At 37.8% G+C, this 17294-nt stretch overlaps 1 non-coding gene across 1 annotated transcript; it reads right to left on the bottom strand.

The window, feature by feature from the left end:
• Positions 1-13394: 13394 nt before the first annotated feature.
• TRNAK-UUU (transfer RNA lysine (anticodon UUU)) lies at positions 13395-13467 on the bottom strand. Its single transcript has one exon. It is a non-coding gene; the product is annotated as a tRNA-Lys (tRNA).
• Between the last annotated feature and the right edge of the window lie 3827 nt (positions 13468-17294).

Here is a 17294-nt window from a genome sequence, read left to right as displayed (position 1 = left end):
AACGTCGCTAATTACAAACTTAGAACCTTGAAGTCTGGGAGAGGTAAGCAGCAGAAATGAAAATTAGAACACGTACAGGCTTAGGACCTGTCGTAACAAGTGTAAACGGTCTCTTGGGAGTAAGCATGAACAACCCTTCTTACAGGAAATACGTTTACCCCTGCCATGAGCGGCTCCACTACAACCTCTGCACTTGGAGGAGTGTGCACCACTTTGTAAACATGAGCTTGACCGGGAATTTTCGTAGAAGAGGTGTTCCTCTTCTTCCTGCGAAACTCATCAACGAGGCAGAACCCCTCTCTCCCTATCTTTGAGAGATCAGACTGAGATGCCATCCTAAAGGGGAAGATTTGCTTCTGACAATAGAGCTGGTTAGGTTATACAAACAAGCTGAGGTTGGTTAGATGCATGAGAAGCCAGGCGAGGCTTCCAACTTATACAGGGGTATCAACCACTTTTGCTTCAGCCAGTGGTACTAATGGATCAGGTTGGTCCACTTTCGGTGATTCATACATATCCCCGACCTACTTGGAAATCAGTCATGGATAAGTTCAGGATTCCAACTGATGAAAGAAATCCAGTTAAATCTTCTGATACCCATCTGAGTAGTCATCGGCATCTAAATGACTGCACCGTGTAAAGGACTGCACCGTGTAAGGGAAAGTGACCCCAAAAGCATTAGTGCATTGTGTAAGTGGGGTGTGAAGTGGATTAAGCATAGATTGAATTCACTTTCACTCGTCGTTTCACTCCATGCTCGATGCTAGACATTAAACGAGAAACTAAAATATTCCTCTCCTCTTTCTTCTTCAAGCTCGTCTAGTTGTTCCTTGTCCTTGTTTCCGTTCCAGTTCGACCCGTCCAGCACCACACTATGGAGGTCCTCCACCATGATTTCTCCTTACGTCACGATTTTACAAAGCCAACGAACTCCATAGGTATGATTTTTCCTTCCGGTGCTTTGATTTCTCCTTTAATTTATTCTTTGATTTTCACATTCTCTTTGACAGTGAGGGAGTTGCATTAGAAGTACTGCATCTACAAATTCGGTACCGACATTTTCGTCAATGTAAACTAATAAACAATTCAGCCATTTTTCACAAGTTATAAGTGTTGTTCGACGATCATCATATCGCCTACAGTCATAACTCAAAAAGGCTTCAACCAAGATGGCAGCCATGATTTCGATGGCGGCTCCCTTTTTTCTTATCTTTTTGGACAATGTTTCCACTTATGTAGAATTAAATCATTTGAATATTACAATCCTCACTAGCCACATATCATCGGTGCCAAATTCCCCTTTGATGTTGCTCACTATTACAAAATTCTTGTGGGTGGAGGATGTCAGGTCATGGACTAGCCACTGATACATCTCAGCATTGGAAATGTTCATATGTTGATCCATTTTTTCTCTACTCGGCAGGGAATCACTGTCACATCTCCATACATAGACATGAAAATCTTCGCAGTAGAAATTTGATTAACTATTTTAATATATAAAAGTAAGTATTTGTTTAATTATTTTATTCTTATATAATTAATTAATCAATAATTTAATTTTAAATTATTATTAATTTATAACTAATTAAAATCTATCTTTTAGTTTATTAATAAAAAAGTAAAAATTATAAAAGTTAAATCTATCAAAATATTTTATTAGTAAAAATTCTCTCTACACTTTACACCACACTTTTCATTGTGTACACTAACAAAACAAAAACAAAAAAAAAGTATTTTGTGTTACATTTTGAATTGCACGAAAAAAATAATTCAATTTTACTTTCCTTGAAAGATTACAAATTAAACTGGAACACGTCTCTAAAAAGTAAACTTGGACTAGATAAAATACGATAACGATGGTTCAAATACGTTAAGATAAATCCTGTAGAGGTGGGCCATATCTTGAGAATTTTATTCCTGTTTCCACTATTATTGAAGAGACGACGTGATGTAAGGAATCTGTAAGCCTTTTACGTCACCTACTGCGATCATCTGAGCCACATCATCGATCCGTAATCCAACATAAAAGATCTCCTCTACCCAACCCAACGGACGTCAAAAGGGTATTTGGGTCGTCATCCATAGCAAAAACTCTGGTGCTAAGTCTCTACACCATAACAAATACTCCTCTAAGACAAGCAATTCCCCCGTCAAGATAAGAATCATAGTCAGCTGCACCGCCCTTTTTTATTATCGAAATCATTCTCCATCCACCCTTCTATCAACCCTAAGTGCAAAACGGGACCTTGTGACCCCATGCGATTTCAGATTTGCCTTATTTCCGTTAACCAACATCACCCCTCTACCTCAATACAAAAAATCTTCCTAATTCTCTTTTTCTTTGTTAAAATTGTAGCTCTCAGTTGTCGGATGGTCTTACGCCCTTTAGTTACTTCCCTTAGTGTCTGTTTGGAACCCCATGGAAAAGAAGAGAAAAGAAAAAAAGAATTTAACCCTTACTAAGTTAGAGAGAGAGAAAATATAATCGTTAGAGGGAAAGGAAACCTTGATCAACACCTTGAAATCATATGCACTAAACAGACGAAATTATATATAGAAAGATACAAGTACAAAACTAGTTTCTTGGACAAGTAAAAAAGCAGCCAAGCGAACAGCGAACATGATGCTTATATACAAGCAGAAAAGGAGTAACAGGAAAGGCAAATTACTACGTTACTAATTACAAACTTAGAACCTGACGTAGGAACGCGAAACCTTCTCCTGGGAGTAGTAAGAGGCATGAACAACCCTTCTTACAGGGAATATGTTTACCCCTGCCATGACTGGCGGCTCCACTACGGCCTCTGAACTTGAAGGAGTGTGCACCGCTATGTGAACATGATCTTGATGGGCATGGGGAGTTTTCGTAGCAGAGGCTTTCCTTTTCGTCCTACGAATCTGGTCTTCAAGGTGATCGAACGCGTCTATCCCTATCTTTACGAGACGATCAGTTTGAGATGACATCCTGAAGGGGGCAAGTTTGGCCTGAAAATAGAGCTGGTTAGGTTATACAAACAAAGGGAGGTTGGTTGCACAAGGAACCAGAAAATGGTTCCAACTTATATAGAGCTTTCAAACCACTTTTTCTGGAGCCACCGGTAATGGATCAAGTTGGTCCACAGTCGGTGATTCATGCATATCACCCACCTCCTCGGAAATTAGTCACGAGTCAAGGATAAGCACACCACTGTTCTCTCCTACTGATGAGATAAATCCAGTTATATTTTCTGAGACCTGGTAATCAGCATCTATTGAGTATTCCTCTTAAGTAAACTACCTTGATTAAACTTGGACAAGATAGAAAAAGGATAATGTGGGATCAAATAGGTTCAGATAAATCTTGTAAGGGTGGCCCAGTGGCGGATCATTTTAGCCTTTTATTTCCAGAAAGGTATGAAACAGAACATGTTCCTGTGAGCTTTTCGTTTATACTGAACCTTTTGAAAATTGAAGAGGCCAAGCGATGTAAGAAATCTGGAAGCTTTTTTATCTCACAAGAGCGACGATCATATTAGCCACATCATCGATCCGTGGTCCAACGTCAAAGATCTCTTCTGCCAAACCCAACGGACGCCAAAAGGATCTTTGGGAAGATTAATACCAGGGTCCTGAGGCTCAAGTTGTCCCGTTGATGACAAACAGAAGCCGAAAATGCCTACAAAAGCCATCGTGTGTTTAACGCTACAGAAGGATAAAATCGAAAAAGAGAAGAGGCAAAAGCTTATTTTGTGCGTTTTCCAAAAACGAACAACGAGATTGAACCCACCCGTTCAATCCAGTTCTAAGCTCTGATTAAAAAGAAAAAATGCAATACCAGAAAGTTTATTCGCCAAAAGGAACGATTCTAGCAAGGTAAAAGTAGGACATCAATTTTACTGTTTTTCTCAATTTTTCCTTCACTGTTTATTAAATGAAATAAAAGTCTTACTCAATCAGGCATTTAGACAATTTTACCTGATTACCACTTTACTATTTCTTAAATGAAACCGAAATAGATAAAGCTTATTCGATATTCGATTAATCGATTATTCGATTTAATAGGTTTTTATTTGAGTAAAGATATATCTGAGATTAAATATGATTCAAGTGTCATTTTTCTAAGGATTGTGTACTATTTTTTAAGGATTTTGTGATACATTATAAAAATATTATTCTTAGGCTTTTATATAAATAATAATAATATAATTCTTATATATTTTATTATTTTATAAATTTGATGTTTTTGTTATTATTTTATTTATTTACCCCGGTTATTGGTTTTACTAAGATAAATTGATAAATAAAAAGTAAATAGAACAACTTGTAGCTATGTGGTTATTGAAGCATTCAAATTTACAAAAGCCACGACCACATGGTTAAAAGCTATGCGCTCTACCAGCTAAGCTAAGACGGTTGGATATAAAATATTTACAATTTAAATAAACTCTTTGATCTGTTAGCACTTAAACTATTTTTTGCTCAACACTTACAACCAATTTCCTACCTCATACATTTATGTTTTCAATTTTTTATTTAAAATATTTAAACCTGACTAAGAAACATCTTAATAAATTAATTAATTAAACAAATAATTGAACAGACATACTTTTAATCAACTAAATACAATAGAAGTAATTTTTATATGATTATTATTGGTAATAGCCTTGAAGCCAACTACCGACATGGGTAATCAATGATTTTACTATTCGTCCCATGGACTTGGATTTGATATGGAGGTGTGTTAAGTAACCAACGAAGAAACAAGACTTGCCCTTCTTATTACTACGATACTAAAAAAAATTGATTTATTTTTGGATGTCTGATTTATTAATAACAAAGTTAAGGAAAAATTATAGAATTTAAATCTATCAAAATATTTTATTAATATTTGTTAGTATGACCTAGTTATGTTGATACTTTTTCCTCAACTTGGTTATGAATCACTGTCATATCTTGTTGTAACATCCTTGGTGTATGATCCTGGGTTATGTGTTTGATTTTTCACTACCTACCAGGCCGATCTTTTTTAGGCCGGTCTTTTGGGTAGTATTGGTTGGGTACATAACATTTGGTATCAGAGCTAGCACCATGTTGTGAGTTCAAATCCCAGAGGGGGTGACCTAGAAGCTAAAATGGGCCGCTAGAGTTGGCCGTCGGCTCATCCAACGAGGGAAGTATTGTTGTAACATCCCTGGTGTGTGATCTTGGGTTATGTGTTTGGCTTTCCGCTACCTACCAGACCGGTCTTTTTTAGGTTAATCTTTTGGGTAGTATTGGCAAGGTACATAACATATCTCCATACATAGACGTGGAAATCTTCAATTGCACAAACCACATACTTGCCATTTTTAGTCAATGCAATAGAAATTTGATTAACTATTTTGATATTATAAAATTAAACATTTGTTTAATTAATTAATTAATTAATCTTAATTTAATTTTTAAATATTTAATAATTTATCACAAGTTAAAATCTATCTTTCAGTTTATTAATAACAAAGTTAAGTAAAAATTATAGAATTTAAATCTATCAAAATATTTTATTAATAAAAGTTCTCTTTGCACTTTACATTGGACTTTTCATTGTGCACACTAACACAAAAAAAATACTTTAGAATGGTGTTTTACTTACTTATACTTAAGTACTTAAGAAAGGGTACAAAGACTTAGTTTCGAAGACACGTCGACTTTTATGTTTGAGAAAGGATAACTCACTCGCATCTTCACAAGCAAATGGAGAGGGAATGGAAATTTTGTCTTCTCTGTCACTTTCTGTAAAGGTTGCAGGGTACTACTCCCTCCTCTTTACAAGAGAAACAGACTAAACATGTACACAGGGGTATAGCGTATTTATCTACCGGGATAAAATGATGAGATAAGAATGCATTATAATCTTGAAATCATCCGAAAGAATATCTCATATTCTAGGGAGGACTCTTTTATTTGTATCTTTCATTAGCTTTTATGGACTTAACTGGGCTGAACGCAGGCTAAGTTTAGTCTCCCAAGTGTACTGTTTTCCAACTGTGTGAAGTGGCTTCAGTACGTTTATTGCCAATATATATCATGTCTTCAATACAGAAGAATCTTCCTAATTGTCACTCTCTTGGGAGATGGAACTTCTGTTGACGTACTGCTGCTCTGGGATTTCGGATTTCTTTTTGGCTGCTCTTCTCTTCCTTTTAGTTACTTCCCTTGCGAATTGAGGTGGGGTTTGTGAGGAAACTAGAGAAAAGAAGCCTTTGTCAGTGAAACACATCCAACCTTGACCAACACCTTGTGATCATATGGATTAAAGTCTAACAGACGAAATTATTCACATACAAGTTGACATTAGACAACACTACTTTCTTGGAGACATAAAAAACAGCCAACCAAACAGCAGATATAAAACTTAACATACAGGAAGGGAAAACTGCAACGTCGCTAATTACAAACTTAGAACCTTGAAGTCTGGGAGAGGTAAGCAGCAGAAACGAAAATTAGAACATCCCGTACAGGCTTAGGACCTGTCGTAACAAGTGTAAACGGTCTCTTGGGAGTAAGCATGAACAACCCTTCTTACAGGAAATACGTTTACCCCTGCCATGAGCGGCTCCACCACGGCCTCTGCACTAGGTGGAGTGTGCACCACTTTGTAAACATGAGCTTGATGGGGAATTTTCGTAGAAGAGGTGTTCCTCTTCTTCCTGCGAAACTCATCAACGAGGCTGAACCCCTCTCTCCCTATCTTTGAGAGATCAGACTGAGATGCCATCCTAAAAGGGAAGATTTGCTGCTGAAAATAGAGCTGGTTAGGTTATACAAACAAGATGAGGTTGGTTAGATGCATGAGAAGCCAGGCGAGGCTTCCAACTTATACAGGGGTAACAGCCCACTTTTGCTTCAGCCAGTGGTCCTAATGGATCAGGTTGGTCCACTTTCGGTGATTCATACATATCACCGTTGCTTAGTGTGGCTGTTATCCCGTCAAGATAAGAATCAGAATCAATTTTAGCCTTTTATTCTTGTTGCCTCCATTATTGAGTTCTAGAAAGGTAAGAAACATAGCATGTTCCTGTGAGCTTTTCTTTTATACTGAACCTCTTATCGATGATGGAAATTTGGAAGTTTTTTTATATCACAAGAGCGACGATCATATGAGCCACATCATCGATCCGTGGTCCAACGTCAAAGATCTCTTCTGCCAAACCCAACGGACGCCAAAAGGATCTTTTGGAAGATTAATACCAGGGTCCTGTGGCTCAAGTTGTCCCGTTGATCCCAAGCAGAAGCAGAAAATGCCTAAAAAAGCCATCGTGTGTTTAACGCTACAGAAGGATAAGAACCAAAAAGTGAAGAGGCAAAAGCTTATTTACCCCGATTGTCTGTTTTACTCAGATAAATTGATAAATAAACAGTAAATGAAACGATATATGGAATAGCAATTTTTTAAAAAACTACACCGTCTGTGGGAATCGAACCCACGACCACATGGTTAAAAGCCATGCGCTCTACTAACTTATTATGATGGCAAACAGGTACCAAATAGGTACCTGGGAGTTGGTTCAACTTCCTCCAAGTAAGTCAAAACTCAATCTGATGGTACATTTGAGCGATACAAAGCTCAGATAGTTGCTAAAGGATTCTCACAAACTGAAGGTCTTGATTATGATGAGACCTTTGCTTCTGTTACTCAAATGAAGACCATTCGCACCTTGATTTCTATTGCAGCTGTTCAAAAATGGCATCTTCATCAAATGGATGTTAAGAATGTATTTTTAAATGGTGATTTGACCGAGGAGGTATATATGCGGCCACCACCAGGCCTTCCTCATCCTGCTGGTTATGTTTGCCGTCTTCGACGGGCTTTATATGGTTTTAAACAAGCTCCTCGCGCTTGGTTTGCGAAGTTTAGTTCCTTTTTGATTCGTCTTAGCTTTGTTGCTTCAAACTATGATTCTGCCATGTTCATTCGTAAAACTGTTGTGGGGTATATTGTGGTCCTTCTTTATGTTGATGATATGATTGTGACTAGTGATGATGAAGATAGCATTGCAGACCTTGCCCCATGTTTCCTCCAAATCTCAACTTGCTGATGTCTTCACCAAATCGCATATAGCTCCTCGTTTTCATCATCTCATAGGCAAACTTATGTTACCTGCCCCTTCATAAGTTTGAGGGGGGGTATTAATGTAAATATGTATATGTAAAGGAGCATACTTGTCTTTTTCTTTTGTCCAAGGGTATACTTGTAAATTCTCTCTTTCCTCTTCTTTTTCAAATAGGGTTTCTCATGAACCCGTCGGCTATTTGTAATTTCAAGTTCTGAGTTTGATAATGAAAAACTCTCTGAAATCAGAGAGATTTACAAATACAAAAGGCACTAGAATCTCCAACCGATTTCCTTTTCAGAAGAGCCCAGAATCGCTCAATATGGAGCGAATCGACTACAGTAACGGTGGACGTCTTTCTTGTGGTCAGAGACGTTGAACAGATTAAGTATCGTGCTCAGTAAGAGGATCCGGGAGTGGTTCGCGGGCAAGATGCGTTGATCGGTAACGTAATCAATGCGGCATTCGATGTCGACTAAACATTGGGAGCTTCCGAAATTGGGTTCGCAACTGGAAGCACGATGCAGGGAGAAAGAATGGGAATTTTTGTAAAAGAGAAAAAAAGATAGATACGAACTTAAACTGCCAGAGATAATAGATCATAAAAGGATCACATTATCTTTGAATCAACTCACAGAACTTGCTCTGATATCATGTTGAATTTATGGAAAAGAGAAAAACTTCATTGACTTAGGGGGTTAGTCCTTAATGAACTTGAAATGAAGTGAAGAATTCAATTCATCTTAAATGAATTGATTCAACTTCAACTCATCCTTGGGTGTTAGTGTAGACGAGTTCAAGTGCACTGGAAAATAGATTCCAGTGTTAATGCCCCCAAATGAAAACTATGATATAAACAAGAGAATGAGTAACCTAAACAGATAATTAACCAAAATAAACATGGTTACTATACTTATAAGTGATCTAACGTGTAGTATTAAAATATACTAATATCCTAATTGATGAAAAACTATATCATATTACTTAATGATTATAGTTTATTATAAATTAATACAATAATTACGTGTGACTAGAATAAATTATTAAAAATAAATAAATAAAATAAAAAATAACATAAGCGAATATAATAAATAAATAAATTATTTTTTAATAACATAAGATATATTTTAACATTAGAAACAACTAATTTAATACAATAAAAAATTAATATAATGAATAAATATATATTTAACAGTAAAATAATTATATTTTTATGTATTATTAATTAATAATATATTGTCACAAAATTCAAAAACATTGGTTTAATTAATTATAGCAATGGGATAATTAAACCAAAACAATTTATAAAATATTTATTTTGACAGTATTTTAATTATGATTATTAAATCACTATTTTAATATAGTAATTATAAAATGAATATATTGAATAAATAAAAATAATTATTTTATAAATAAAAAATATAAATAATTATTTTTATGACGCTGGTTTAATTTTTCCTAACTTAGGAAAAATTAAACTTCGTCTTCCTCATGGTGCGTGTCATCTTCCTCAGCGGCGGGCCAACGGGCAAAGACGACGGAGGTGGCACTCCGACGGTACGCCGAGAGGGAGAAGATAGGGAGGCATTCAAAAAAAAGGTCTCAATCAGCTTTCCCCTTTTTTTGCCTCAGTTAATGAACAGACGTGATTCAAAAGAAGTGTAATTCATTCTACACTAATAGCTTAGTCTAATGAACTAAGTAATGCGGGAGTAATTCATTCTGGTTCATTTTGGACTAACCCCCGCTTAATTTAATCTGATTACATGAACCCTTATTTATAATAGAGAAAAGTAGTAGAATAAAATTGTAATTAAATTACCCATGTCCTAATTACACCCGAAATCTAATACCTAAATATGAGTCTTAGCATAATTAAATAACTCATCATAAATAGAAGACTAATATAACTAAAACACCTTTAAACTGAGACTCCTGTAAACCTCAATAGATTCCTTTCTCTGTGCAACTAGTTTAGCTTGAGCTTGAAGAGCTCTCCTCCACCCATAAAACTCGTCAATGATATCAAACGTCTCCTTCCCTATCTTTTCAAGCTTTGCTGATGGTGTCAACCTCTCTCTTCTGATCAACGCTCAAGTTTTATGTTTCCGATACTTCATCGTTGCACTCCTCACTGAGTCGCATATTTATAAGCAGGAGTATAGGTGGGGAAAATATTTTAATCCTGAATTACAAGATACCATGTATGTTGCATATCTATTTGGATACAATGGTTATAGAATGTCATGCTTTCCATCTTCCTAGAGAATCTCTTCCTACAAAAAAACAAAAACAAAAGAGTACGATCAGGTGGCAAGGGATAACTAGAGAGAGCTGAAATGATGGTCAGGTCCCAGCTCCTGGCTTGACGATTCCATTCTTTGAGGGAAGTTTCTCTTCCCTTTAGTTACTTTCCTTCCGAATTGGTGGGGGTTGGGATTTGTGAGGAAACTACTATTATGGAGAAAAGAAGCATCTGTCAGTGAAACACATCCTACCTTGACCAACACCTTGTGATCATATGAATTAAAGTCTAACAGACGAAATTATACACAGATACAAGTTGACATTAGACAATACTACTAACTTGGAGACGTAAAAAACAGCCACCCAAACAGCAGATGTAAATCTTAACATACAAACAAACAACGACAGGCAGGAAGGGAAAATTGCAACGTCGCTAATTACAAACTTAGAACCTTGGAAGTCAGGGAGAGGTACGCAGCAGAAACGAAAATTACAACATCGCGTACAGGCTTAGGACCTGTCGTGAGAAGTGTAAACGGTCTCTTGGGAGTAGTGATAAGCATGAACAACCCTTCTTACAGGAAACACGTTTACCCCTGCCATGAGCGGCTCCACTACAGCCTCTGCACTTGGAGGAGTGTGCACCACTTTGTAAACATAAGCTTGACCGGGAATTTTCGTAGAAGAGGTGTTCCTCTTCCTCCTGCGAAACTCATCAACGAGGCAGAACCCCTCTCTCCCTATCTTTGAGAGATCAGACTGAGATGTCATCCTAAAGGGGAAGATTTGCTGCTGAAAATAGAGCTGGTTAGGTTATACAAACAAGATGAGGTTGGTTAGATGCATGAGAAGCCACCAGGCGAGGCTTCCAACTTATACCGGGGTATCAGCCCACTTTTGCTTCTGCCAGTGGTCCTAATGGATCAGGTTGGTCCACTTTCGATGATTCATACATATCACAGACCTACTTGGAAATCAGTCAAGGATAAGTTCAGGATTCCAACTGATGAAAGAAATTCAGTTAAGTCTTTTGATACCCATCTGAGTGGAATACGATCGTCGGCATAGAAAGGACTGGACCGTGTAAGGGAAAGTGACCCCAAAAGCGTTAGTGCATTGTAAGTGGGGTGTGAAGTGAATTACGCTGGTAATTCACTATCACTCGTTCAAGTGGAAAAATGAGTGAAAGTGAATTCACTTTCCCTTGTCGTTTCACTCAATGCTCGATGCTGAGACATTAAATGAGAAACTAAAAAATTTCTCTCCTCCTTCCTCTTCATGCTCATCTAGTTGTTCCTCGTCCTTGTTTCCGTTCTAGTTTGACCCATCCGACACCATTGTATGGAGGTCCTCCGCCATGATTTCTTCTTTCGTCACGATTTTACAAAGTCGACGAACTCCACAGGTATGATTTTTCCTTCCGGTGCTTTGATTTCTTCTTTAATTTATTCTTTGATTTTCACATTCTCTTTGACAGTGACGGATTGCATTACTAGTACCGCACCTACAAATTTGGTACCGACATTTTTGTCAATGTAAACTAATAAACAATTTAGCCATTTTTCACAAGTTAGAAGAGTTATTCAACGATCATCATATTGCCTACCACCAGAACTAGGAAAGGTGTCACCCAGGATGGCAGCCATGATTTCAAAGGGGGCTCTCTTACTAGCTGCTACCTCTCCTCTTGTTCGGTCTGGTCTCTAATCGTACTTGTTGAAGCGATCACTGCTGCTAATTTGTCTCAGTTTCTCTTTTTCTTACTTTTGATTCAGTTATCTTTAGTCTCTTATGCAACCCCTTTTTTTCCTATCTTTTTGGACAATGTTTCCACTTATGTAGAATTAAAGCAAAGAATGGTTTGAATATTACAATCCTCACTAGCCACATAGCATTACTATCTATACAAAAAACTATCGGTGCTGAATTCCCCTTCAATATTGATCACTATTAAAAAATTCTTGAGGGCGAACGATGTCAGGCCATGGAATAGACACTGATACATCTCGGCAGTGGAAATGTTCATATGACTTAGTTATGTTGATCAATTTTTCTCTACTTGGTCAAGAATCACTGTTATACATAGACATGAAAATCTTCACTTGCACAAACCACATACTTGCCATTTGTTGTGAATGCAGTAGAAATTTGATTAACTATTTTGATATTATAAAAGTAAGCATTTGCTTTATTAATTTATTTTTATATAATTAATTAATTAATTAATTATAATTTAATTTTAAATTATTATTATTTTATAACAAATTAAAATCTCTCTTTTAGTTTATTAATAAAAAAGAAATAAAAATTATAAAAGTTAAATCTATATTAGTAAAAATTCTCTCTACACTTTACACGGCACATCTCATTATGCACACTAACACAAAAAATGTATTTTACACTACACTTTGTATTGCAAAAGAAGTATTTTACACTAACAGAAAAATCCTGTAGGGGTAGCTCAGATTGCCCACTGGCAGATCATTTTAGCCTTTTATTCCTGTTGCCTCCATTATTGATTTTATAAAGGTATGAAACAGAACATGTTCCAGTGCGCTTTTCTTTTATTCTGAACCTCTTGAAAATTGATGAGGCCAAGCGATGTTAGGAATCTAGAAGCTTTTTTATGTCACACGAGTGACGATCATTTGAGCCACATCATCCATCCGTGGTCCAACGTCAAAGATCTTTGGGAAGATTAATACCAGGGTCCTGTGGCTCAAGTTATCCCGTTGATCACAAGCAGAAACCGAAAATGCCTAAAAAAGCCATCGTGTGTTTAACGCTAGAGATGGGTAAAAACCAAAAAGAGAAGAGGCAAAAGCTTATTTTATGCCTCTAAGCTCTGATTGAACCCATCCACCCGTTCAATCTACTTCTAAGCTCTGATTAGGGCTTAGTATCCTAGATATCTGAACTAGTATGAGAGTATATGTACTTATGCCTCCCCTTTTTAGTGAAATTACTCTAAAAAAATTAAAAAAAAAACTCATTACACTAAGATCCACCCATATTTATGAGGGTTGATTCGTAGATAAAAAAGAAGAGAAATTATTCAAATTTACAAAAAAATTACGCCGTCTGTGGGAATCGAACCCACGACCACATGGTTAAAAGCCATGCGCTCTACCAGCTGAGCTAAGACGGCTAGACATATGATATTTACAATTTCCTACCTGATACATTTATGTTTTTATTTTTATTTATTTAAAATATTTAAAACCTGACTAAGAATTCCATTTTATTTTTTTTCCCTTAGGGAAGGAAGAAACATCTTAATAAATAAGTAAAATATATTTAACTTAATTAAACAAATAATTGAACAGGCATAGTTTTAATTAACTAAATACAATAGGAGTAATTTTTATATGATACTGGCCTTCTTATGAACTTGGATTTGATATGGAGGTGTCAAGTGACCAGTGAAGGAACAAGACTTGCCTTCTTATTACTGCTCGAAAAAATTGATTTGATTTCATTGGGGCTGCCGAGCCGAGTCCTGACTCAACTAATGATTCTATGCTATAAGGAGAATCTCAAATCAAGTTCGGAAATTCCAGATTCTCAAGACGTATATATTGTCATAATTAAGCACTACATAACATCAAGACGCCTTCATGCATACCAAATTCTTAGAAACCCAAATACAGCACTATATTTATTTACAATGAGACTGCATACAGAACCGTGATCAAGCACACATCGTGCCTGCTATATATGCTATCGTTACAGTGAACTGAAAGGGCAGGAGAAGAGAAGCCAAGAGTAGATATAGAAACATCAGAAAGGCCTACGACGGCCGAACTCCACGTACAAAAGTCCGCCATGCTTCTTGGCCGCCTGCCTGCAGTCGATTCCTTCCTTTGGAGGAGGCGGTGCAGGTGGTTTAGCTTGAGCTTGAGGGGCTCTCCTCCGCCCATAAAACCCGTCAATGATATCAAACGTCTCCTTCCCTATCTTTTCAAGCTTTGCTGATGGTGCCATCCTCTCTCTTCCAATTGACGCTCGAGTTTTACGTTTCCGATACTTCGTTGCACTCCTCACTGAGTCGCTTATTTATAAGCAAGAGTATAGGTGGGGAAAATATTTTAATCCAGAATTACAAGACACCATGTAAGTTGCATACCTATTTGGATACAATAGTTATAGAATCTCATGCTTTCCAACCTCCTAGAGAATCTCTTCCTACAAAAAAATAAAAACAAAAGAGTTAAGATCAGGCGGCTAGGGATAACTGGAGAGATCTGAAATGATGGTCATGCCCCTGCTACTCTCTTGACGATTCCATTCTTCTGAGGGAAGTTTCTTCAAGATGTGCCTAACCATCGAATCAAGGGTTTGGGTCCTTGTTAATGAAATTCATGTAGTAGTCGGATGGGATGCCCAGAAGTTCTCCTGAAGCTTTTTCATGAAGCCGTGCTCCACTTTCCAGTTCTGAAAGCAAGAATTGTCGTTTTAACACGGAAAAGATATCCCCATCGTCTAAATTTTATTTCAAATTGGTGCTTTTAAAATACGAATGACCTTTCTCTGATGTAGCATTGGTCTGCATTCCTGGACCAGGAAGGTGTACGGAATCTTCTGAGGGAGAATAGTGTAAATCTCTCTGATTTGAGAGAGTTTTTCTTATGCAACTCAGAAAAATGTCGAAAATACAATCTGCCGACAGGTTCAACAGAAACCCTATACGAAAGGAAGAGGGAAAGGGAAAATTACAGTTATACCCTTGGACAAACCAAAAAAGACAAATAAAGATAAATATACATATTTACATTAACACCCACCCCCCCCCCCCCCCCCCCCCCTCAAACTTATGAAGGTGCAAGGACCATAAGTTTGCTGATGAGATGCTGAAAACGAGGACCTGTATGCGATTTGGTGAAGACATCAGCAAGTTGAGATGTGGAGGAAACATGGGGCAAGGTGAGAGAGCCTTGTAAGTAGTGATGTCGCACAAAATGACAATCAATCTCAATATGCTTCGTACGCTCATGAAAGACAGGATTCTTGGCAATCTGAATGACACTTTGATTATCACAAAACATAAGAGTAGCAGACAGTTGAGGAAAGCCAAGTTCTTCAAGTAAGCGGCGAAACCAAATTAACTTAGCAGCAGTGGACGCCATAGCCCGATATTCTGCCTTGGCAGAAGAGCGAGAGACAACGGATTGTTTCTTACTCTTCCAAGCCACCAAAGAATTGCCAAGGAAGATACAATACCCAGTAGTCGATTTGCGATCTGTCGGATCACCAGCCCAGTCAGCATCAGAATAACCAGTGAGAACCAAATCAGAGGTGGAGGACAAAAGTAAGCCATGATGCACAGTGCCACGTAAGTAACGTAAGATGCGGAGAACGGCAGTCCAATGAGTGGTACGAGGGGCGGAAGCAAACTGACTAACCACATGAACAGCATAGGTAATATCAGGACGGGTGACCGTCAAGTAAACCAAGGACCCAACAACCTCTCTGTACCGGGTAACCTCAGACAACAAGTCACCATCTGTAGGGCCAAGGCGGTGATTGAGTTCAATGGGAGAGTCGATAATCCTATCATCTGTCAATCCTGCGCGACTGATCACTTCAGATATGTACTTTGACTGAGACAAAATATAACCTTCAGGAGAATAGGCAACTTCAATACCCAAAAAATACCGTAAATAGCCAAGATTTTTCATTTCAAAAAGAGAATGAAGTTGACATTTAAGATCTGCAATGCCATCTTCATCAGTACCAGTCACAATCATATCATCAACATATAGAAGGACCACAATATGTCCGACAATAGTTTTACGAATGAACATGGCAGAATCATAGTTGGAAGCAACAAAGCCAAGACGAAGCAAGGAGGAACTAAACTTCTCAAACCAAGCGCGAGGAGCCTGTTTGAGACCATATAAAGCCCGTCGAAGACGGCAAACGTAACCAGCAGGATGAGAAAGGCCTGGTGGTGGTCGCATATATACCTCCTCGGTCAAATCACCATTTAAAAAAGCATTTTTAATATCCAATTGATGAAGATGCCATCTGTGAACTGCTGCAATAGAGATCAAGGTACGAATGGTCTTCATTTGAGCAACAGGAGCAAAAGTCTCATCATAATCAAGGCCTTCAGTTTGTGAGAACCCTTTAGCAACTAACCGAGCTTTGTAGCGCTCAAGTGTACCATCAGATTGAGTTTTGACTTTGAAAATCCATTTACAACCAATAACATGATTACCTGGAGGAAGTGGCACCAACTCCCAGGTACATGTTTGGTGCAAGGCAGTGAGCTCATCATTAATGGCTTGGCGCCAATTTGCATCGGATGCAGCTTCCTTGTAGGACTTAGGCTCAACAAAAGAATGAATCCTAGACAAAAAAGTCAAATAGGGAGAAGAGAACAAATATGAAGATGGACTATACCTCTGAGGTGGACGGCGGATACGAGTGGAGACGCGAGGAGTGGCAAGAGGCGGGTCACCAGAGTCCAGAGAGTCGAGAGGGAGAGGCACCATGGGAGAAGGTGAGTCAGTACCTGCATGTGACTATTGTGAAGGCAGACTAGAGGAAGCCTCCGGACTGAGAGGTGAATCAGGAGACGGATGGTGAGTGATTAATTGGTCATCATGGGGCTCATCAGAAACAAAGGGATCAATGTGTAACAATTCTGGATCATGCAAACTAGGTGTAGACAAGAGAATTCGAAAGTAACAAAATTGCTCCAAGAACTTAACATTACAAGAAACAAATAGTTTACCGGACTCAGGGTGGTAACATCGGTATCCTTTTTGACCAAACCCATAACCAAGAAACACACATAAAGCAGATTTGGCAGATAATTTTGTGCGATAGGAAGGGGGTAATAAGACAAAGCATGCGCAGCCAAAGACACGCAAGTGTTCATAGGTAGGACAAACACGATATAACCGTTCAAAAGGGGAGATACTGCCAGAAAAAAATGAAGGAATACGATTAATCAAATAAGTGGCAGTA

This window comes from Aristolochia californica, unplaced genomic scaffold (assembly GCF_029961685.1).
Source record: "Aristolochia californica isolate CCGP_79_NKW_82.1479 unplaced genomic scaffold, dmAriCali1.0.hap1 SCAF_2, whole genome shotgun sequence".
In the NCBI taxonomy this organism is placed as follows: Eukaryota; Viridiplantae; Streptophyta; class Magnoliopsida; order Piperales; family Aristolochiaceae; genus Aristolochia; species Aristolochia californica.
This window is presented reverse-complemented; position numbering and strand designations above follow the sequence as displayed.